Source organism: Pseudophryne corroboree, chromosome 7 (assembly GCF_028390025.1).
Source record: "Pseudophryne corroboree isolate aPseCor3 chromosome 7, aPseCor3.hap2, whole genome shotgun sequence".
In the NCBI taxonomy this organism is placed as follows: domain Eukaryota; kingdom Metazoa; phylum Chordata; class Amphibia; order Anura; family Myobatrachidae; genus Pseudophryne; species Pseudophryne corroboree.
In genome coordinates, this window is record NC_086450.1 from 425,976,691 (window position 1) to 426,000,065 (window position 23,375).

A 23,375-nucleotide genomic window follows, 5' to 3' on the forward strand; every position below is an offset into this window, starting at 1 on the left:
TAGCCGCCTGTTTAATATGTGCAATATGGGATTTTTGTTCTCTAGATGCCAATGAGAAATCATCCGCCAATGCATCCACCCAGGCTGCCACTCCTTTTGCCATCCAGGCTGAAGCCATGGCTGGTCTTACAACTGCCCTATACATTGAAAAAAATTTTTAAAAAACCATCCAACTTTCTATCCGTAACATGATTTAATGATTGGAAGGGGATAGACGGGCTCCGCAGGAGACATGGGCACTTTAAGAAAGACTTTGACTCTGGGTGTGCACTGGCTCCTCCCTCTATGCCCCTCCTCCAGACCTCAGTTTGATACTTTGCCCAGTGGAGACTGGGTGCATTTCAGGAGTTCTCCTGAGTTTCCTGTAAGAAAGCATTTTTGTTAGGCTTTTTATTTTCAGGGAGCCTGCTGGCAACAGACTCCCTGCATCGAGGGACTGAGGAGAGAGAAACAGACCCACTTCTCTGAGATTCAGGGCTCTGTTTCTTAGGCTACTGGACACCATTAGCTCCAGAGGGATCGGTACGCAGGTCTCACCCTCGCCGTCCGTCCCAGAGCCGCGCCGCCGTCCTCCTCGCAGAGCTGGAAGAAAGAAGCGAGTATGTGAGGAAAAGACCATCTGAGGCGGCAGAAGACACTTGGATCTTCACGGAGGTAATGCACAGCACTGCAGCTGTGCGCCATTGCTCCCCTTCACCTCACACACTTCAGTCACTGTAAGGGTGCAGGGCGCAGGGGGCGGCGCCCTGGGCAGCAATATAAACCTCTCTTATGGCAAAGATAGATATATACATGTACAGCTGGGCACTGTACATGTATATAAAGAGCCCCCGCCATGTATTGAAAAATTTGAGCGGGACAGAAGCCCGCCGCCGAGGGGGCGGGGCTTCTCCCTCAGCACTCACCAGCGCCATTTTTCTCCACAGCACCGCTGAGAGGAAGCTCCCCGGACTCTCCCCTGCTTGAAACACGGTGACAGAGGGTTTTAAAGTAGAGGGGGGGGGGGGGGGCACATAATTGGCGCATATACACAAAACAGCGCTACTGGGTAAACATACTGTGTTTTTTCCAGGGTCATATAGCGCTAGGGTGTGTATGCTGGCATACTCTCTCTCTGTCTCTCCAAAGGGCATGGTGGGGAACCTGTCTTCAGAAAAGAGCTTCCCTGTGTATGTGTGGTGTGTCGGTACGTGTGTGTCGACATGTCTGAGGTTGAGGGCTCACCTAAGGAGGAGGGGGAGTTTATGAATGTTAGGTCTCCGTCGGCGGTGTCGACGCTGGACTGGATGGATATGTGGAATGTTTTAAGTGCAAATGTTAATTTATTGCACAAAAGGCTAGACAAAGCCGAAGCTGGGGCACAGTCAGGGAGTCAACCCATGCCTGTCCCCTATGTCGCCGGGACCTTCGGGGTCTCAGAAGCGCCCACTATCCCAAATAGTTGACACAGATACCGACACGGATTCAGACTCCAGTGTCGATTACGATGATACAAAATTACAGCCAAAGGAGGCTAAATGTATTCGATATATGATTATCGCAATAAAAGATGTGTTGCATATCACTGAGGAACCCCTTGTCCCTGACACGAGGGTACACATGTATAAGGGAAAGAAACCTGAGGTCTCCTTTCCCTCCTCACATGAGCTGAACGAATTATGTGAAAAAGCGTGGGAAACTCCAGACAAAAAACTGCAGATTCCCAAAAGGATCCTAACAGCGTATCCTTTCCCGTCGCAGGACAGGATACGGTGGGAATCCTCCCCTAAGGTGGACAAGGCCTTGACGCGCTTATCAAAAAAGATAGCGCTTCCATCCCAAGATACGGCTACCCTCAAGGATCCTGCTGACCGCAAGCAGGAGGTTACCTTGAAGTCCATTTACACACATTCTGGTACGTTACTCAGACCGGCTATTGCGTCGGCCTGGGTTTGTAGTGCTGTAGCTGCATGGACAGATTCCTTATAAACGGATATTGAGACTCTTGATAAGGATACCATTTTACTGACCCTAGGGCATATAAAAGATGCTGTCTTGTATATGAGGGATGCTCAAAGAGACATTAGTTTACTGGGTTCCAGGATAAACGCTATGTCTATTTCTGCTAGGCGTGTCTTATGGACCCGACAGTGGACTGGTGATGCCGACTCCAAGACACATATGAAGTTGTTGCCTTACAAGGGTGAGGAATTGTTTAGAGAGGGACTCTCGGACCTCGTCTCCACGGCTACGGCAGGTAAATCAAATTTTTTGCCATATATTCCCTCACAATCTAAGAAAGCGCCTCATTATCAAATGCAGTCCTTTCGTTCCAATAAAAGCAAGAGAGCAAGTGGATCGTCCTTTCTTGCCAGAGGTAAGGGCAGAGGGAAAAAGCTGCACAACACAGCTAGTTCCCAGGAACAGAAGTTCTCCCCGGCCTCTGCAAAATCCACCGCATGACGCTGGGGCTCCCCTGAAGGAGTCCGCTCCTGTGGGGGCACGTCTTCGACTGTTCAGCCACGTCTGGGTCCACTCACAGGAGGATCCATGGGCAATAGAAATTGTTTCCCAGGGTTACAAGCTGGAATTCGAAGAGGTGTCTCCTCGCCGGTTTTTCAAATCGGCCCTACCGAAACACCCCCTGGAAAGGGAGATAGTGTTACATGCGATTCACAAATTGTGTCTTCAACAAGTGGTGGTAGAGGTTCCCCTGCTTCAAAGCAACTCTACTCAACTCTGTTTGTGGTCCCGAAACCAGACGGTTCGGTCAGACCCATTTTAAATTTAAAATCCCTGAACCTTTACTTAAAACGGTTCAAGTTCAAGATGGAATCGCTCAGGGCGGTCATCGCCAGCCTAGAAGGGGGAGATTTTTTGGTATCTCTGGACATAAAGGATGCATACCTGCATGTTCCCATATATCCTCTGTCAAAGTCGAAAAATATCATGATGCATACCCCATGTACTAACCTCATGCATGTGCGCGCTGCTCGTGCACTCAGTCCGCCGTACGTGCACACATCCGCCAGTTGCGTAGGATCGCTCCGGCGATCGTGCGCATAATGTGGGTATTTACGGCGGAGTTTGTGAGCGTGTAGCGTGCGACTCGAATATAGCATATTTAACCCATATAGTGTATTTTGTAGTAAATATTCCCCTAGACTATGTCAGCGAGTATGATTAGTTTAAACTGTTCCTGGACAAAGGGATTCCTCTTTGCATGATAGGAAGGGTCAGATAAAGGTTGAAAGGTGGTGTCTAGTATCCAGCTGTAGGGTATTTTAAGGGTAACATTCTGGTGTTAGTTAGGAAAGAATCGCATGTTCCTGCATATAGTTATGCGCAGAAGTAGAAAATAGATAAATTGTATTTTAAAATATATTACGAATGGGGAGGGGACGAGAATGGAATACAGACACACATAAATTTCCCACAGACTGAGATACAATGGCCTTATTTACACTAAGCTTTGAGATTCTATGAAGAGGGCATACACCTTTGTTTATGAATAGGGCCAGGTTTCTCCCCAGAGTAATGAGTGCTGAGTTGCCATTGCCTCAACAAAGAAAGAGGTATTCATTTATATATGTTATATATATATGTATTTAAGTGAATAAATATATAATTCCTAACAAATTGTAATAGCAGGAATGTGTGTATATATATATATATATATATATATATATATATATATATATATGAATATGTGGATATATGAATATCATGAAGATTGAAATAGATAGTAATATCATATGTGGGTTCATATTGTTCAGAGTCACGTGAACATTAATCTGGTGGGAATAAGAACATTGTAAAAACTTACCTCATTAAGATATTAATAATACCAGATTTATGTTTAATGTGATGGGTTTAGACTGATTATGGGGCGGGAACTCCACATCCCAAGTCCTAGCCATCGCCCACTTCTTGAACTAACCAATGGTCCCTGGTGCAGGACATGTCCCACCCCCTAACCAATGGAAGAAGAGCACATAGTGTCTATTGTATTATGTGTTGAGCTAGTGAATAAATAGAGCTTGCAGCAGGCTTGGACACACAAGACTCTGAAGGCTTTCTCCCAGAAGGCTGAGAACTGGTCCAGGACGCGCTTGCGAACGTATTCCACACGTATGTATTATTCTCTGTAGCGATTATTCTCTGTTATTGTTATTCTGTTATTCTGTTAGATTTCTATGTTAGTTTGTAGTGTATAATTTGTACTGTTTTCCCCTTTTATTCTGAATAATCCACGGCAGTGTTGGAGCTGCTGCGGTTATAACCAAATTCGGTGTGGTGTTTTCACTTTCCTGCAAAGGGCTCTCACTTAGCGTCTTAATAGCACAAACAGCATATACATTGTTAAGGTTTCTAAGTGTTACATCATTACAGTATTTGACTAAAGGTTTAGAGTATAAGCATATTCTTACTGTGTTTATTAATAAGGTTTAAAGGTTATCAACTGTGTGTGCGCTCGCTGTGTGTATTCCGTACACTCAGCGCAGCGTGTGTACGCCGAGTGCGTACCACGTACGGTACTCTGTACGCAAATAGCGTGCAAAGTGCGTAGCACATGCACGTGGTATAGCGGCCATAGCGGCTCAACGGTAATAGTATATAGCTTTATGTTTAAAGGTAATATTTGACATTATCAATTGGGGGCAATCGTCCGGTTCTCCTCATATCCGCAGCCTAGCAGGACAAGGCAGACTTTTATCTATCAGCAAAGGTCGGGAAGGTAGTATCCCCTGTTAGCCGTTTTGTGGTCGGGGATACACTGGTGCTGATTAGATAAGCATCTGCTCCGCTTGGTTTGAAGGGATGCTCGTGGGATCCGGAAGGTAAGAACGTAAAGCTATTTTAAAAGTCTGTGAATTTCTGAATACAAGCATACACCTGTACTCTGCATATCTGATTATATTGTTGCAAAAACAAGGTTCAAATGAGTCATTGTGTTTGATTCAGATTGGATTGCTTATCTGTTTAAGTAGGTTTAAAAGTATATTTAAAAGTTGCTGCAAAAGCCTTGATATAGTGTTGTTGTTTTTTTAACTCAGGCCTAAAATAACTTCAGGGGCTTGCATGGTGATTTTTTTGTGACAAAGGAAGCCGCATGGTCTGTCCTCCATTTTATGTAACCCTCGTGGATGTGGAAGGGGGAGGAGCAGCGGCCATTTTGGGAAGGTCATTTTTTTTCTCTAAATGGCTGATTTTCAGTCTGCTCAGGAATAATCAGCCGTCCTTGGTCAAAAATAAATCACCATTTATGAGTTACCAATGCATTTATTTAACCCATGCCATAGTCAATTACAAATAGATTCAGATGGGGCTTAATAAAAGTTAATAGTAAGATGAATACGTGATGTAAGAACCACATACAGATAAACAAAGTTTTTTTTTCTTTACCTCTAGGATTCAGTTAAACTCTGCTTGTTGTAAGATAGCCACTGAAATGCAAATTAACCTGTGCAACTGCTTTTTCCTGGCAGTGAAAAACCACCTTCACAGACAGTCAAAAGCACATTCATATGCAAATTAGAAGCACTTAATGAGTAAATGAGTCTCAGGAGACCAGTGAATAGTACATAGATATAATATTATAATTATGTGTGTGTGTTTATATCAATGTATGTTCTGCAAGATAGCTATCCAATATGAATCATACTATTGGAAGCATTGATTACTAGATTCATTCAGACCTGTATTTTGTGTATTTTGCATATCTACCCGCTTGTTTGCCATTAGCATTGATTACGTGCTGAGAAATTTGTTGCTATTTAGTTAAAAGTAAAGAGTAATATTTAAGGGAGTAAGTGTAAAACACATACGCAGCCTGACCCAGTTATAAAGGTTTATACAGGAGATACTGTGTGGTGTTTGGTAAGCGATTATAGTTAAAATAAGATTTTACTCACCGGTAAATCTATTTCTCGTAGTCCGTAGTGGATGCTGGGGACTCCGTAAGGACCATGGGGAATAGACGGGCTCCGCAGGAGACTGGGCACTCTATAAGAAAGATTTGGTACTATCTGGTGTGCACTGGCTCCTCCCTCTATGCCCCTCCTCCAGACCTCAGTTAGGATACTGTGCCCGGAAGAGCTGACACAATAAGGAAGGATTTTTTGAATCCCGGGTAAGACTCATACCAGCCACACCAATCACACCGTATAACTCGTGATACTATACCCAGTTAACAGTATGAAATATAACTGAGCCTCTCAACAGATGGCTCAATAATAACCCTTTAGTTAGGCAATAACTATATACAAGTATTGCAGACACTCCGCACTTGGGACGGGCGCCCAGCATCCACTACGGACTACGAGAAATAGATTTACCGGTGAGTAAAATCTTATTTTCTCTAACGTCCTAGTGGATGCTGGGGACTCCGTAAGGACCATGGGGATTATACCAAAGCTCCCAAATGGGCGGGAGAGTGCGGATGACTCTGCAGCACCGAATGAGAGAACTCAAGGTCCTCCTCAGCCAGGGTATCAAATTTGTAGAATTTTGCAAACGTGTTTGCCCCTGACCAAGTAGCAGCTCGGCAAAGTTGTAAAGCCGAGACCCCAAGATGAGCCCACCTTCCGTGTGGAATGGGCTTTTACAGATTTAGGCTGCGGTAAGCCTACCGCAGAATGCGCCAGCTGAATAGTGCTACAAATCCAGCGCGCAATAGACTGCTTAGAAGCAGGAGCACCTATCTTGTTGGGTGCGTACAGGACAAAAAGCGAGTCAGTCTTTCTGACTCCAGCCGTCCTGGAAACATAAAGTTTCAGGGCCCTGACTACATCCAGTAACTTGGAATCCTCCAAGTCCCCAGTAGCCGCAGGCACCACAATAGGTTGGTTCAAGTGAAAAGCAGATACCACCTTAGGGAGAAACTGGGGACGAGTCCTCAATTCTGCCCTATCCATATGAAAAATCAGATAAGGGCTCTTACAAGACAAAGCCGCCAATTCTGACACACGCCTGGCCGAAGCCAAGGCCAATAACATGACCACTTTCCACGTGAGATATTTCAGATCCACAGTTTTAAGTGGTTCAAACCAATGTGATTTTAGGACTGTAGGAAGTGTAGAAAGCGACCCAGCTGAAATTCCTCTGTTGGGGCCTTCTGAGCCTCACACCACGCAACATATCTTCGCCAAATACGGTGATAATGGTTCGCGGTTACTTCTTTGCTGGCTTTTATTAGCGTAGGAATGACTTCCTCCGGAATGCCCTTTTCCTTTAGGATCCGGAATTCAACCGCCATGCCGTCAAACGCAGCCGCGGTAAGTCTTGGAACAGACAGGGCCCCTGCTGCAGCAGATCCTGTCTGAGCGGTAGAGGCCATGGGTCCTCTGATATCATTTCCTGAAGTTCCGGGTACCAAGCCCTTCTTGGCCAATCCGGAACCACGAGTATCGTTCTTACTCCTCGCCTTCTTATTATTCTCAGTACCTTTGGTATGAGAGGCAGAGGAGGGAACACATAAACCGACTGGTACACCCACGGTGTCACTAGAGCGTCCACAGCTATCGCCTGAGGGTCCCTTGACCTGGCGCAATATCTCTTTAGCTTTTTGTTGAGGCGGGACGCCATCATGTCCACCTGTGGCCTTTCCCAACGGTTTACCAACAGTAGGAAGACTTCTGGATGAAGTCCCCACTCTCCCGGGTGTAGGTCGTGTCTGCTGAGGAAGTCTGCTTCCCAGTTGTCCACTCCCGGAATGAACACTGCTGACAGTGCTAGTACGTGATTTTCCGCCCATCGGAGAATCCTTGTGGCTTCTGCCATTGCCATCCTGCTTCTTGTGCCGCCCTGTCGGTTCACATGGGCGACTGCCGTGATGTTGTCTGACTGGATCAGTACCGGCTGGTTTTGAAGCAGGGGTCTTGCCTGACTTAGGGCATTGTAAATGGCCCTTAGTTCCAGAATATTTATATGTAGGGAAGTCTCCTGACTTGACCATAGTCCTTGGAAGTTTCTTCCCTGTGTGACTGCTCCCCAGCCTCGAAGGCTGGCATCCGTGGTCACCAGGACCCAGTCCTGTATGCCTAATCTGCGGCCCTCTAGAAGATGAGCACTCTGCAGCCACCACAGTAGAGACACCCTGGTCCTTGGAGACAGGGTTATCATTTGATGCATCTGAAGAAGCGATCCCGACCACTTGTCCAAGAGGTCCCACTGGAAGGTCCTCGCATGGAACCTGCCGAATGGAATTGCTTCATATGAAGCCACCATTTTTCCCAGGACTCGTGTGCAACGATGCACCGATACCCGTTTTGGTTTTAGGAGGTCTCTGACTAGAGATGACAGCTCCTTGGCTTTCTCCTGCGGGAGAAACACTTTTTCAGTTCTGTGTCCGAAATCATCCCCAGGAACAGTAAGCGAGTGGAAGGAACCAGCTGTGACTTTGGAATGTTCAGAATCCAGCCATGCTGTTGTAGCACCTCCTGAGATAGTGCTACTCCGACCAGTAACTGCTCCCTGGACCTCGCCTTTATAAGGAGATCGTCCAAGTATGGGATAATTAAAACTCCCTTTTTTCGAAGGAGTATCATCATTTCTGCCATTACCTTGGTAAACACCCTCGGTGCCGTGGACAGTCCAAACGGTAGCGTCTGGAATTGGTAATGGCAATCCTGTACCACAAATCTGAGGTACTCCTGGTGAGGAAGGTAAATAGGGACATGCAGGTAAGCATCCTTGATGTCCAGGGATACCATGTAATCCCCCTCGTCCAGGCTTGCAATAACCGCCCTGAGCGATTCCATCTTGAACTTGAATTTTGTTATGTAAGTGTTCAAGGATTTCAAATTTAAAATGGGTCTCACCGAACCGTCTGGTTTCGGTACCACAAACAGTGTGGAATAGTAGCCCCGGCCTTGTTGAAGTAGGGGTACCTTGACTATCACCTGCTGGGAATACAGCTTGTGAATGGCCTCTAGCACAGCCTCCCTGCCCGATGGAGTCGTCGGTAAGGCTGATTTGAGGAAACGGCGGGGGGGGCGGCGCCTCGAATTCCAGCTTATACCCCTGAGATACTACTTGAAGAATCCAGGGATCCACCCGTGATCGAGCCCACTGATCGCTGAAATTTTTGAGGCGGCCCCCCACCGTACCTGGCTCCGCCTGTGGAGCCCCACCGTCATGCGGCTGATTTGGAAGAAGCGGGGGAGGACTTTTGGTCCTGGGAACCGGCTGTGTGTTGCAGCTTTTTCCCCCTTCCTCTGCCTCTAGACAGAAAGGACCCGCCTTTTCCGCGCCTGTTTTTCTGGGGTCGAAAGGACTGTACTTGGTAATACGGTGCTTTCTTAGGCTGTGAGGGGACATGGGGCAAAAATGCAGACTTCCCAGCCGTTGCTGTGGAAACAAGGTCTGAGAGACCGTCCCCGAATAACTCCTCACCCTTATAAGGCAAAACTTCCATGTGCCTTTTAGAATCTGCATCTCCTGTCCACTGCCGAGTCCATAAGCCTCTCCTAGCAGAGATGGACAAAGCACTTATTCTAGATGCCAGCCGGCAGATCTCCCTCTGTGCATCTCTCATGTATAAGACCGAGTCTCTTATATGCTCTATGGTTAGCAATATAGTGTCTCTGTCTAGGGTGTCAATATTTTCCGACAGGGAATCTGACCAAGCAGCAGCAGCACTGCACGTCCAGGCTGAGGCAATAGCTGGTCTCAGTATAACACCAGTGTGTGTGTAAATAGATTTTAGGATAGCCTCCTGCTTTCTATCAGCAGGTTCCTTTAGGGCGGCCGTATCCGGAGACGGTAGTGCCACCTTTTTAGACAAACGTGTGAGCGCTTTATCCACCCTAGGGGGAGTTTCCCAACGTGACCTATCCTCTGACGAGAAAAAGAACGCCATTAGTAATTTTTTTTTTTTAAATCACCAATTTTTTATCGGGGAAAGCCCACGCTTCTTCACACACCTCATTCAATTCCTCAGATGGGGGAAAAACTATAGGTAGTTTTTTCTCCCCAAACATAATACCCTTCTTTGAGGTACCCGGGTTTATATCAGTAAGGTGTAATACCTCTTTCATTGCCTCAATCATGCCACAAATGGCCCTAGCGGACATTAAATTTGACTCATCGTCGTCGACACTTGCATCAGTATCCGTGTCGACATCTGTGTCTGCCATCTGAGGTAGTGGTCGATTCAGGGCCCCTGACGGCCTTTGAATCGTCTGGGCAGGCACGAGCTGAGAAGCCGGCTGTCCCGCATTTGGCATGTCGTCAAATTTTTTATGTAAGGAGTCGACACTTGCACGTAATTCCTTCCATAAATCCATCCACTCAGGTGTCTGCCCCGCAGGGGGTGACATCACATTTATAGGCATCTGCTCCGCCTCCACATAAGTCACTTCATCAAACATGTCGACACAGCCGTACCGACACACCGCACACACACAGGGAATGCTCTTACAAGGAGACAGGAACCCACAAAAGCCCTTTGGGGAGACAGAGAGAAAGTATGCCAGCACACACCAGAGCGCTATAATAATACAGGGACTAACTGAATTATGACCCTTTATAGCTGCTTATTATATTAAACTGCGCCCAAATTTAGTGCCCCCCTCTCTTTTTTACCCTTTCCGTAGTGTAGACTGCAGGGGAGAGTCAGGGAGCTTCCTTCCAGCGGAACTGTGAGGGAATAATGGCGCCAGTGTGCTGAGGGAGAAGGCTCCGCCCCTTTTTCGGCGGCCTTTCTCCCGTTTTTTTCTGTAATTCTGGCAGGGGTAATTACCACATATATAGCCTCTGGGACTATATATTGTGGTTATTTTTGCCAGCCAAGGTGATATTATTGCTGCTCAGGGCGCCCCCCCCCCCAGCGCCCTGCACCCTCAGTGACCGGAGTGTGAAGTGTGTATGAGGAGCAATGGCGCACAGCTGCAGTGCTGTGCGCTACCTTGGTGAAGACTGATGTCTTCTGCCGCCGATTTTCCGGACCATCTTCATGCTTCTGGCTCTGTAAGGGGGACGGCGGCGCGGCTCCGGGAACGAACACCAAGGACGAGTCCTGCGGTCGATCCCTCTGGAGCTAATGGTGTCCAGTAGCCTAAGAAGCCCAAGCTAGCTGCAAGCAGGTAGGTTCGCTTCTTCTCCCCTTAGTCGCACGATGCAGTGAGCCTGTTGCCAGCAGGTCTCACTGTAAAATAAAAAAACTAATTTTAAACTTTCTTTCTAGCAGCTCAGGAGAGCTCCTAGTGTGCAACCAGCTCGGGCCGGGCACAGAAATCTAACGGAGGTCTGGAGGAGGGGCATAGAGGGAGGAGCCAGTGCACACCAGATAGTACCAAATCTTTCTTATAGAGTGCCCAGTCTCCTGCGGAGCCCGTCTATTCCCCATGGTCCTTACGGAGTCCCCAGCATCCACTAGGACGTTAGAGAAATATCGTTTACATTTATAGAAACGTGTTATTTGTGTTACTGCGGACGTATCCGGCCTTTGTATATGTGTCTCGGACCGCGTGCGAGATTGCGTACGCAACGCAAAGGCCTACACACGTGGCGTATATTACGCAACGTGCGTACAGATACGCCCACTAAATACAAATCACACGATAGCATTGCTTTAGTTTAAGTGATACGGTAGCCACGCGATAATAGCACAAATTTGTTCAGTTTCCAAAATTTAGTTTAAAGTTCCTTCTCCTATTGCATCATCTCTGGGATTAGCCTGCTTCACCTGAATGAAAGTAATTTTCTGTACAGAAAAATCTAAGTGCATATGAGTGAGTGTGCAAATAAAGGTTTTGTGAACCCATAATTCGGGATCCCGTCGGAGACCACATCAGGTGAGTGGACACTTGGTGGCGTGGGAGTGGCTTTCTCACGTTAACATTGTATAAGGTATAAAGGAGCAATTAGTATTACAGCAGACCAAAAGGTCGGCGAAGTCAGAAATCCGTTTAAGGTAACTAGCGCAGTTCTGAAAACCCTGACTTGAGAAAGGTCAGAGGTAGTGAGCGCAGCCCCGGGGGTTTGCGTAGTACCCATATAGGCCCGTTTTGAGAATACGCTTCGGCTGAGGTTTCGCAGCCTAAACAATCGATTCCGCTGGTCGTTCGGCGGATAAGTAATAGTTACTTATACGCAGTGCGACTGTACCGCACGCTACTGTGTACATTAGTTAGTTCACCTTGATACCCACTAAATTTGCTGCGGGATCATAGACGCTAATTGTACAGGTAAACGTGATTTGTGTAGGTTTTTTTTATTTTAAGGGAGTTTCGCTGTTCACTCAGGAAATCTCCAACAACTGATATTTACTGGGAGGGATAGCATACTCCCACACGCTCTCAGTAAATAGAGGTTACAAAAGATCCCGAGGTTGGGTACTACCGGCACTGGGCACAGGGCTTGGTGTATTGGCCAATAGGGGCGTGAGTGGGTGAAAGCGCTCAGAGAACTTTCACCGTCGCCTTACCACTGAGTAAGTTGGTTTTTGTAAGGGTTCGCTGAGAAGGCAATACCTGCAAAGAATGTGGGCCAGTTGCTCAAGTAGGGGACGATCAACAAGGGTTCACGTTAATATTTGTCGACCCAAAGGGTCGGCAAGGTACATAATGTGTGAGAAATATGGATCACACGCAGAGGTCTTGTGCAATGAGTGGGAACGTATGACTGTGAACGATGGGGAACAGTTCCCTAGGGTAGGCAGTTTTAATCCAGAGGTTTTGCAAAATTTAAGGAGAAGGATATGTCTGATAAAATCCGGGAAGCAACGGATTAGACATTATGATTATTTACAGTTATGGCAACAGGAAGGTGAGATACAACGGGGATTAGCTCAAGCAGCTGGTTCCAACCCTAGCAGGAAACTGATAGCAACAGCACCACCACCACCATACATAACAGAAGAGAATATGGCTACAGAGAATTGCATACTGGTATATGACGATGATAGTGCACTTAATAAATGTATTAATGACGACAGGAGTAAAACTGATAAATGTATAAATTCTAACCCGTGCAAGTTGCACCCCATTTTAAACTTCCCTCAGGATTACAAGCAAGAAAGTGAGCCCAGCACGATGTCGGCACTTTCTCCAGCAGCCACCATACAGGGCACCCAGGTGGGCACGGCCCAATCGGTAAAGGCAGTAGTAAAGCCCCCTAACGGAGGGTCAGGTGAGGTCGTGTCCACAGGTAAGTACGGTATTGTACATTATGCACAGACAATTGCACCTCACACCGTAGAGTCATCATAGAGAGGTAGCTGTGTCCGTATTAATGGAAGGTTTAAAAGAAACGCTGAGAACCAGAGTACAAACCACTCAACCTAACTGGAGAGGTATCTCGGTGGCTGCATTAAGAGAGTCCGCTGTTAAGCACGATCGGAACATCAGTAAACACAGGGAGTCACAGGGGGGTAAGCTGATGACAATAAGTATAAAAGTCCTGACAACGAAGCCACATCAGCCTAAACCCCAGACCCCTGTTGGTAAGTCGTATGTGGTAAAATGTTATAACTGCCAGAAGGAAGGACATATTGCACGGAGTTGCAGATTTAGAGACACACATAAAGTCAGACCCCCTAGACAAGAACACGAGCTAAGTTATGACACACGTAATTGGAATCAGGGATCATATAGGAAAAATTTTGGGCCGCACCTGTAGTCTGCAGCCAGTGAAGAATAGTTGGTAGATCATATCTTGTAGATTCAGGGGCGGCCAGGTAAACTCTGTGGTTTATCTTTAAATGTTTCCTCTTCATCTCTGACGTTCACCAGCAGAACTACAGCTCAAACGTCACATGTTTACTTGGTCTTTTCAGAGGTCTGCCCAACCCCAGTATATCTTACCAGCATCATTGTGCTGGCCATGCACAGAGGGTGGAGAGTAGAGATACTGGTGGGGGAGACTGTGCAGAGATACCGATAGACATGTTGGTGTGACAGCCTGATGGAGAACGGAAATCTGACAATTTTTCTCTTTTTCCATTATTCTCTCTCTTTTTGTTTTTCCATGTTCTACGGATGGTATGTCACACAACAGTTAAACAAATGGTAATGCAAGATTTATGCTCCTTACAGATAGGTCGCTGATTCGGAATTAATATTGTATCACTGGAGTGTTCGTTTTGGGAAGACTGAGAGGCAGCACTGTTGAGACGGCATCTGAGCAAGAAGAACAACAAGACTAGAGGCGGTTATCGTACCAATTTTCTTTCCCTTCTATTATTTTCTTTACCTCCCATTACCACTCTTTCTTTCTCCTCCTGCAAGATGGACTTACCCCAAGAGACTGCATTCCGAGTTTTCCTGTTGACCCTGTTGTTGACCAGAGCAGTCTATTTCGGTGAGAGTACCAGAGAGGTCGAGAAAGGATCTGGAATGGGTTCTGATGACAAGGACGGATTCGTAGAATTCCAAGAGCAACACAATCACCGAGCAAAGGCGAGTATCAGAAAACGATCTGGTAGTCATGACACTAGGAGACATTGCGAAGGATTTTAGCTGAAGAGAATTGTATCTGTAGGAATTGTGAAAACATAGTTGAGGACGGGTGCATCCAGAGATGTCAGTCCAGCCTTAATAACAACATGGACCGACATCCATTGAGTGACTATCACTCATTAGTGGGTAAGGTTTTAAACCAAACGGAATGCTGGGTGTGCTCACAAGTAACTCAAGGTCATAGAAAGTCAGGACTAGTGCCATACGCTTTAACGATAGATGAGGTACTTGAATTAAGGGGTGGGAGACCGGTGGACAAGAAATTTAATATTTCTAGGCCACCTAGTTTGAAGCTCCACTAATATCATGTGGATAGGTCCTTAGTATGTTTTAACATTTCCAATCCCCAAAAGCCGGGAAATTGGGAAGTGACATGGAACAACCAAACCATGGCATTTTCACACAGAGCCGATAGAATGCCCCAAACTCAGAGGGATTGTGTTACATTGGAAGAGTGTTGCCAGAAGTTATGACCATTACCCATGATAAAATGAAAGACGTTCACCGCAATGCTCAAGCTCCTTACACTCACACCCATTACGAACACATCGTTAAGAGACACCTTATAGATAGGACAAAGCACGCAGCCTCTGATTTGATCCACGAATCCACCGGGATTCAACTCCTACTCGCGCTAGATATCACCCGTACCGCCAGAGGAGTTATAAATTTTAGGTATATAACTGCGCTAGCGAACCTGATAGACAATATCACCGAGATGTATGATGACACCTTCAGATATACCGGGAGGGAATTGCAAGCTTACAAAACGAAACTGATCCAGCACAGGATGGTTCTCAATTACATCACAGCGGTGACAGGCGGGTATTGTGTCACCCTAGCAACTCAGTATGGTGTGAAGTGCTGTACATATATCACAAACAGCACTGATGACCCAACCGAGGTCATAGATCAAAAGATGGACGATATCTTGCAATTGAAGTGGGAGTTCCGAAGGAGACACAACCTTACCCTTACTTCTGTGAGTAATGAACTGACCGGCTGGGTTTCATGGTTGAACCCACGCAATTGGTTCTCAGGTTTAGGAGAATGGGCTCAAAATTTTATCGTTACTGTAGGGAAATTTCTCCTTTGTATCCTAGGAGTTGTCGTAATGATTGGTTTGATATTTAGATGTGTTCGAATTTTAATGCATTGCAAGCGCAGTACCAAATTGATGAGTTTGAGGAGCGAGGGCATTGTTACAACAACTGGTTTAATTTATGACCCATCAATCGAGACAATGTTGTGATAAGACGTGATTCCACGGTCCGTTTCTTTCACCCGTTTCTCCTTTGTTTTCCTCCAAGGTAAAAAGACATCCACCCGGAAGAAGATTGTGATGCACATTTCTACAGACCATTGATGATCATTCCTGCAGACCTTTGATGAACTTTTTCACAGACTTTGCAAGATACTTTAGATACTTTAACTTACTATGGACACCTGAAAAACTTTGCTTACCACTTACAGCAAAGGTACAGCAATCCGGACAAGACTTCAACAAGACTTCAACAGACGCCCAAGGACAATCACATACATTATCATATGAATGCATTTATAACACGCTCCTTATCTTCATCTCTACGATCTTCAGGTAGTGACACACATAGTCGACAGGTGATATAGGCACATATATTAGCACTCACATATTTTTCCCCCTCCATGTATCATCAACTAATGTGCACCCCATTTGTTGGAACTAAAAGCCAAAAAGAGCTCGGTAGAGTTTGTTAGCCCACTTACAGACCCTTAATACGGGATAAGAAGGATTCATATGTATACTTTGCAATACCTAGAAGCTTATTTAGAACATGTACGGCACGATGATACATGGCTCCTCAGACATGAATTTCATACATACATGCTTTTACTATCCCACTAGGTCATACATTTCCCATTTTCTCCTCTCCTCCCTACACCCAATCATTTATAGGTATTTCATTGTAATATATATTTTTCTGCTTAATTGTTGATAGTGGCAGTTATTGTTGACTGCCAAAGGGTCAACTGTCAAAGTCGAAAAATATCATGATGCATACCCCATGTACTAACCTCATGCATGTGCGCGCTGCTCGTGCACTCAGTCCGCCGTACGTGCACACATCCGCAAGTTGCGTAGGATCGCTCCGGCGATCGTGCGCATAATGTGGGTATTTACGGCGGAGTTTGTGAGCGTGTAGCGTGCGACTCGAATATAGCATATTTAACCCATAGAGTGCATTTTGTAGTAAATATTCCCCTAGACTATGTCAGCGAGTATGATTAGTTTAAACTGTTCCTGGACAAAGGGATTCCTCTTTGCATGATAGGAAGGGTCAGATAAAGGTTGAAAGGTGGTGTCTAGTATCCAGCTGTAGGGTATTTTAAGGGTAACATTCCGGTGTTAGTTAGGAAAGAATCGCATGTTCCTGCGTATAGTTATGCGCAGAAGTAGAAAATAGATAAATTGTATTTTAAAATATATTACGAATGGGGAGGGGACGAGAATGGAATACAGACACACATAAATTTCCCACAGACTGAGATACAATGGCCTTATTTACACTAAGCTTTGAGATTCTATGAAGAGGGCATACACCTTTGTTTATGAATAGGGCCAGGTTTCTCCCCAGAATAATGAGTGCTGAGTTGCCATTGTCTCAACAAAGAAAGAGACAAACAAGGGTGAACAAATGACCAGGAGCAGAGTATGTTTGGAAGATCAGAAACAATAGCTTTCCACAACATAACCAGACAGAGAGGAATTTAGAATACTAACAAGCCCTAGCCCAAAATCCATGGAGATAGAGGTATTCATTTATATATGTTATATATATATATATATATATATGTATATAAGTGAATAAATATATAATTCCTAACAAATTGTAATAGCAGGAATGTGTGTGTATATATATATATATATATATATATATATATATATATGAATATGTGGATATATGAATATCATGAAGATTGAAATAGATAGTAATATCATATGTGGGTTCATATTGTTCAGAGTCACGTGAACATTAATCTGGTGGGAATAAGAACATTGTAAAAACTTACCTCATTAAGATATTAATAATACCAGATTTATGTTTAATGTGATGGGTTTAGACTGATTATGGGGCGGGAACTCCACATCCCAAGTCCTAGCCATCGCCCACTTCTTGAACTAACCAATGGTCCCTGGTGCGGGACATGTCCCACCCCCTAACCCAGGCTTTCCCAACCACGGTCCTCAAGGCACACCAACAGTGCAGGTTTTAGTGATATCCAGGCTGCAGCACAGATGGTTAAATCAAAATAACTGAGCTACTAATTAAGTCACCTGTGCTGAAGCCTGGATATCACTAAAACATGCACTGTTAGTGTGCCTTGAGGACCGTGGTTGGGAAAGCCTGCCCTAACCAATGGAAGAAGAGCACATAGTGTCTATTGTATTATGTCTTGAGCTAGTGAATAAATAGAGCTTGCAGCAGGCTTGGACACACAAGACTCTGAAGGCTTTCTCCCAGAAGGCTGAGGACTGGTCCAGGACGCGCTTGCGAACGTATTCCACACGTATGTATTATTCTCTGTAGCGATTATTCTCTGTTATTCTGTTAGATTTCTATGTTAGTTTGTAGTGTATAATTTGTACTGTTTTCCCCTTTTATTCTGAATAATCCACGGCAGTGTTGGAGCTGCTGCGGTTATAACCAAATTCGGTGTGGTGTTTTCACTTTCCTGCAAAGGGCTCTCACTTAGCGTCTTAATAGCACAAACAGCATATACATTGTTAAGGTTTCTAAGCGTTACATCATTACAGTATTTGACTAAAGGTTTAGAGTATAAGCATATTCTTACTGTGTTTATTAATAAGGTTTAAAGGTTATCAACTGTGTGTGCGCTCGCTGTGTGTATTCCGTACACTCAGCGCAGCATGTGTACGCCGAGTGCGTACCACGTACGGTACTCTGTACGCAAATAGCGTGCAAAGTGCATAGCACGTGCACATGGTATAGCGGCTCAACGGTAATAGTATATAGCTTTATGTTTAAAGGTAATATTTGACATTATCACCTCCTCATCAGGCGTACCTGAGATTTGCGGTACAGGATTGTCATTACAAATTTCAGACGTTGCCGTTTGGGCTTTCCACGGCCCCGAGAATTTTCACCAAGGTAATGGCGGAAAGGATGGTGCTCCTACGCAAGCAGGGTGTCACAATTATCCCGTACTTGAACGATCTCCTCATAAAAGCAAGATCACGGGAGAAGTTGCTGAACAGTGTATCACTTTCACTGAATGTGTTACAGCGACACGGCTGGATTCTCAATATTCCAAAGTCGCAGCTGAATCCTACAACTCGTCTGCCCTTCTTGGGCATGATTCTGGACACAGACCAGAAGAGGGTTTTTCTTCCGACGGAAAAAGCGCAGGAACTCATGACTCTAGTCATGAACTTGTTGAAACCAAAACAAGTGTCAGTACATCATTGCACTCAAGTTCTGGGAAAGATGGTGGCAACATACAAAGCCATTCCATACGGCAGATTCCATGCAAGGACCTTCCAATGGGACCTATTGGACAAATGGTCCGGGTCGTATCTGCAATTGCATCAGCGGATCACCCTGTCCCCCCCCCAGGGCCAGAGTATCCCTCCTGTGGTGGCTAATCAGTGCTCACCTTCTAGAGGGCCGCAGGTTCGGCATTCAGGACTGGATCCTGGTGACCACGGACGCGAGCCTCCGAGGTTGGGGAGCAGTCACACAGGGAAGAAATTTCCAAGGACTTTGGTCAAGTCAAGAGACTTGTCTTCACATCAACATCCTGGAACTAAGGGCCATATACAACGCCCTACGTCAAGCGGAGATCTTACTTCGCAATCGACCAGTTCTGATCCAGTCAGACAACATCACTGCAGTAGCTCATGTAAACCGCCAAGGCGGCACAAGAAGCAGAGTGGCAATGGCGGAAGCCACCAGAATTCTTCACTGGGCGGAGAATCATGTAAGCGCTCTGTCAGCAGTGTTCATTCCGGGAGTGGACAACTGGGAAGCAGACTTCCTCAGCAGACACGATCTGCATCCGGGAGAGTGGGGACTTCATCAGGAATTCTTCCCGCAGATTGCAAGTCGGTGGGGACTACCCCAAATAGACATGATGGCATCCCATCTCAACAAAAAGCTACAAAGGTATTGTGCCAGGTCAAGAGACCCTCAGGCGGTAGCTGTGGACGCCCTAGTGATACCTTGGGTGTTCCAGTCGGTATATCCTCCTCTTCCTCTCATACCCAAGGTGTTGAGGATAATAAGAAAAAGAGGAGTGAGAACAATTCTCATTGTTCCAGATTGGCCACGAAGGACCTGGTATCCGGAGCTGCAAGAAATGCTCACAGAAGATTCGTGGCCTCTTCCTCTAAGGCAGGACCTGTTACAACAAGGTCCCTGTCTATTCCAAGACTTACCGCGGCTGCGTTTGACGGCATGGCGGTTGAACGCCGGATCCTAGTGGAAAAGGGTATTCCGGATGAGGTCATTCCTACGCTAATAAAGGCTAGGAAGGCAGTGACGTCTAAACATTATCACCGAATATGGCGAAAATATGTTTCTTGGTGTGAGGCCAGGAATGCTCCTACGGAGGAATACCATCTAGGCCGTTTTCTTCACTTCCTACAAACTGGAGTGAATATGGGCCTAAAATTAGGCTCCATTAAAGTTCAAATTTCGGCCTTATCCATTTTCTTTCAAAAGGAATTGGCCTCTTTACCTGAAGTACAGACTTTTGTGAAGGGAGTACTGCATATTTAGCCTCCTTTTGTACCTCCGGTGGCGCCTTGGGACCTTAACGTGGTGTTAAGTTTCCTTAAGTCTCATTGGTGTGAACCACTGAAAACAGTGGAGTTGAAATATCTCACTTGGAAGGTATTCATGTTGTTGGCCTTGGCTTCGGCTAGGCGAGTTTTGGAATTGGCGGCTTTATCACATAAAAGCCCCTATCTGGTTTTCCATATGGATAGAGCGGTTTTAATACATCTGTACTTTTGTTTTAATACATCTGTACTGGGTTTTTTTTTTTGTGTTGTTTTTCTTTTGGAGGGAACAAAAAAAAAAGAAAAAAGTGTGAGGTGATAGCCTGAGGGGTTAACTCAGGTGTGAGTAATCAGGAGTAATCAGGAGGGTGAGGGGCTGATTGAAACAGCTGGGTGAGCCTATATAAGCAGTGACCAGACTCTTTGAGCCTGCTCTGTGGGGCTGGTCTCTTCAAAGTGCTGCTGGGATTTCTAAGTGAGTTGGAAACAGTATAAAGGTGAACTCTGATTAATCTCTGTCTATCCATACAGAGATATTAATTTTGTGAGAGAAAGTAATCTGATTCTGATTGATTGATTGATTGATTGATTGTATCTATACTGTTTCTTTTTGTTTTAATACATCTGTACTGGGTTTTTTTTTTTGTGTTGTTTTTCTTTTGGAGGGAAAAAAAAAGAAAAGAAAAAAAGTGTGAGGTGATAGCCTGAGGGGTTAACTCAGGTGTGAGTAATCAGGAGTAATCAGGAGGGTGAGGGGCTGATTGAAACAGCTGGGTGAGCCTATATAAGCAGTGACCAGACTCTTTGAGCCTGCTCTGTGGGGCTGGTCTCTTCAAAGTGCTGCTGGGATTTCTAAGTGAGTTGGAAACAGTATAAAGGTGAGTTTTTTAATACACAATCAGGAACACACATTTACAGTACCATTAAACTTCTGGTGAGACTGCAAGGGGCTGACCTTGTGAGTGAGTGAGAGGGTCTCTTACTTGGAGTAGCAGAGGGGCTGTGATTGTGCGGGTGTAAGGGGCATTTTTTATTTTTTTTCTTAGCAGGAGCTGGAAGCCGAGTGAAAAGGAGGAGCAGTGAGCTGGTACAACTGCAACTGCTAAGTGGAGTATAGGTGCCGCAGGTGAGAGCACTACGGCTGCATAAAAGTGAAGGACCAAGAACCGCACAAAGATAGATAAGTATAAGCCAGCTTAATTATTGTATAAGTGATATTGCTTGTCTTCTATTTTTTATTTTTGCTGCTTTTTCTTTGAGTGTAACAGGGAGTTAGACCTTGCAAACAATATGGGAGGGGCTGTGATTGAGGACCTCACTCAGTGCATGTCGTGCAAGATGTATGCACACCTGGAGCTACCGGCCCAGTGTGAATACATCTGCACGAGGTGTGTGCGAACTGTTGCCCTGGAAGCCCAGGTAACTGATCTAGAGCAAACGGTTACGCGACTGAGGGAGATTCACAATCTCGAGCGTAGTTTAGACAGAACGGTGGAGGAGTTGCGGGAGGGGTCACTGGTAGAAGAGGATGATGATCAGGTAGCCAGTTGGGTCACAGTTAGAAGGAAGAATAAGAGGGGGAGGCACAACATCTCCGAACTATCAAACCCGAACAAATTTGCCCGATTGGACGAGGAATCGGAGGATGATAGCGAAGAAATGACGGTGCCGGAGGAGACTGCTCCCTCTAGCATCCAGAGGTGCGGTCCCTCTGGCGCGGTTGGGATAAAAGATTGAGAGGTACCTAGTCAAATGGTGGTGGTAGGGGATTCTATCATCAGGAAGGCAGATAGGGCAATCTGCTACCGGGACCGTGATCGCCGTACAGTCTGTTGTCTCCCGGGTGCTCGGGTACGGCACATCGCGGACCGGGTAGATAGATTGTTGGGAGGGGCTGGCAAAGACCCGGCGGTCTTGGTGCACGTTGGCACCAATGACAAAGTTAGCGGAAGGTGGGATGTCCTTAAGAAAGATTATAGGGACTTAGGAAAGAAACTGAAGGCAAGGACATCTAAGGTAATATTCTCGGAATTATTACCCGTGCCACGCGCTAGTCCAGGGAGGCAGAGGGAGATTAGGGAGGTAAATGTGTGGCTTAGGGATTGGTGCAGGAAAGAGGGGTTTGTGTTCCTGGAACACTGGGCGGACTTCTCAGTCAGACGCCATCTCTTTTGTCGTGACGGATTGCACCTGACTGAGGAGGGGGCAGCGGTGCTGGGGGGAAGGATGGTTAGAAGGTTGGAGGAGATTTTAAACTAGGAGCCTGGGGGGAGGGTTTAGCTAAAAACTACGGGTCATGCAGTGAGAATAGTGGGGATGGCGGTAGTAAACAAAATGGGGGAGAAGTTGGGGGGAGGGTAAGAGCAGGCAGTAAGGTTATTAACATGGGTACTAAAAGGGATTTTACCAAAGCACTAACCAATGACGATTACAGGTCATCCTTGCCACATAAGGTGAAAGATGTCCCTAATGCAAGGGAAAATACTTATCTTAGTTGTATGTATGTAAACGCCAGAAGCATTACTGGTAAAAAGGGTGAACTAGAAATACTTGCAGCAAGCAAACAGTATGATATTATAGGCATTACTGAAACTTGGTGGGATGAATCTCATGACTGGACAGTCAATCTAGAGGGCTATACACTGTTTAGGAGAGACAGACTAAATAAAAAGGGTGGAGGGGTGTGTCTGTACGTAAAGCCGTTTTTAAAACCTAATATATGGGAAGATACTCAGGAGGGTACTGTAGACACTGTTGAGACACTATGGGTAGAAATTGCATGCGGGGAAAAAGGAACAAAAAAGTTAGTATTGGGTGTATGCTATAGGCCGCCTGGTATCAACGCATCTGATGATGAATTGTTACTAAAGCAAATTGAAAAAGCAGCAGGAGTAGGAGACATAGTAGTGATGGGAGATTTTAACTATCCAGAGATAAACTGGAAAAACGATTCATGTGATACTGCTAGGGGCAGTATGTTTTTAAACACACTAAATGATAACTACCTAGTCCAACTAATTGAGGAACCAACTAGGTACAATGCAATCTTAGACCTGGTATTAACAAACAATCAGGATTTGGTATCGGGTATTATAGTAGGGGAACCCATAGGAAACAGCGACCATAATATGGTCACATTCAATATCAGTTTC

At 45.6% G+C, this 23,375-nt stretch overlaps 1 protein-coding gene across 1 annotated transcript in view; it reads right to left on the reverse strand.

Moving 5' to 3' along the window:
- Positions 1-23,375, reverse strand: part of PEMT (phosphatidylethanolamine N-methyltransferase) — a 445,039-nt gene that overhangs the window by 214,769 nt on the left and 206,895 nt on the right. The gene's annotated exons all lie outside the window — the stretch shown is intronic.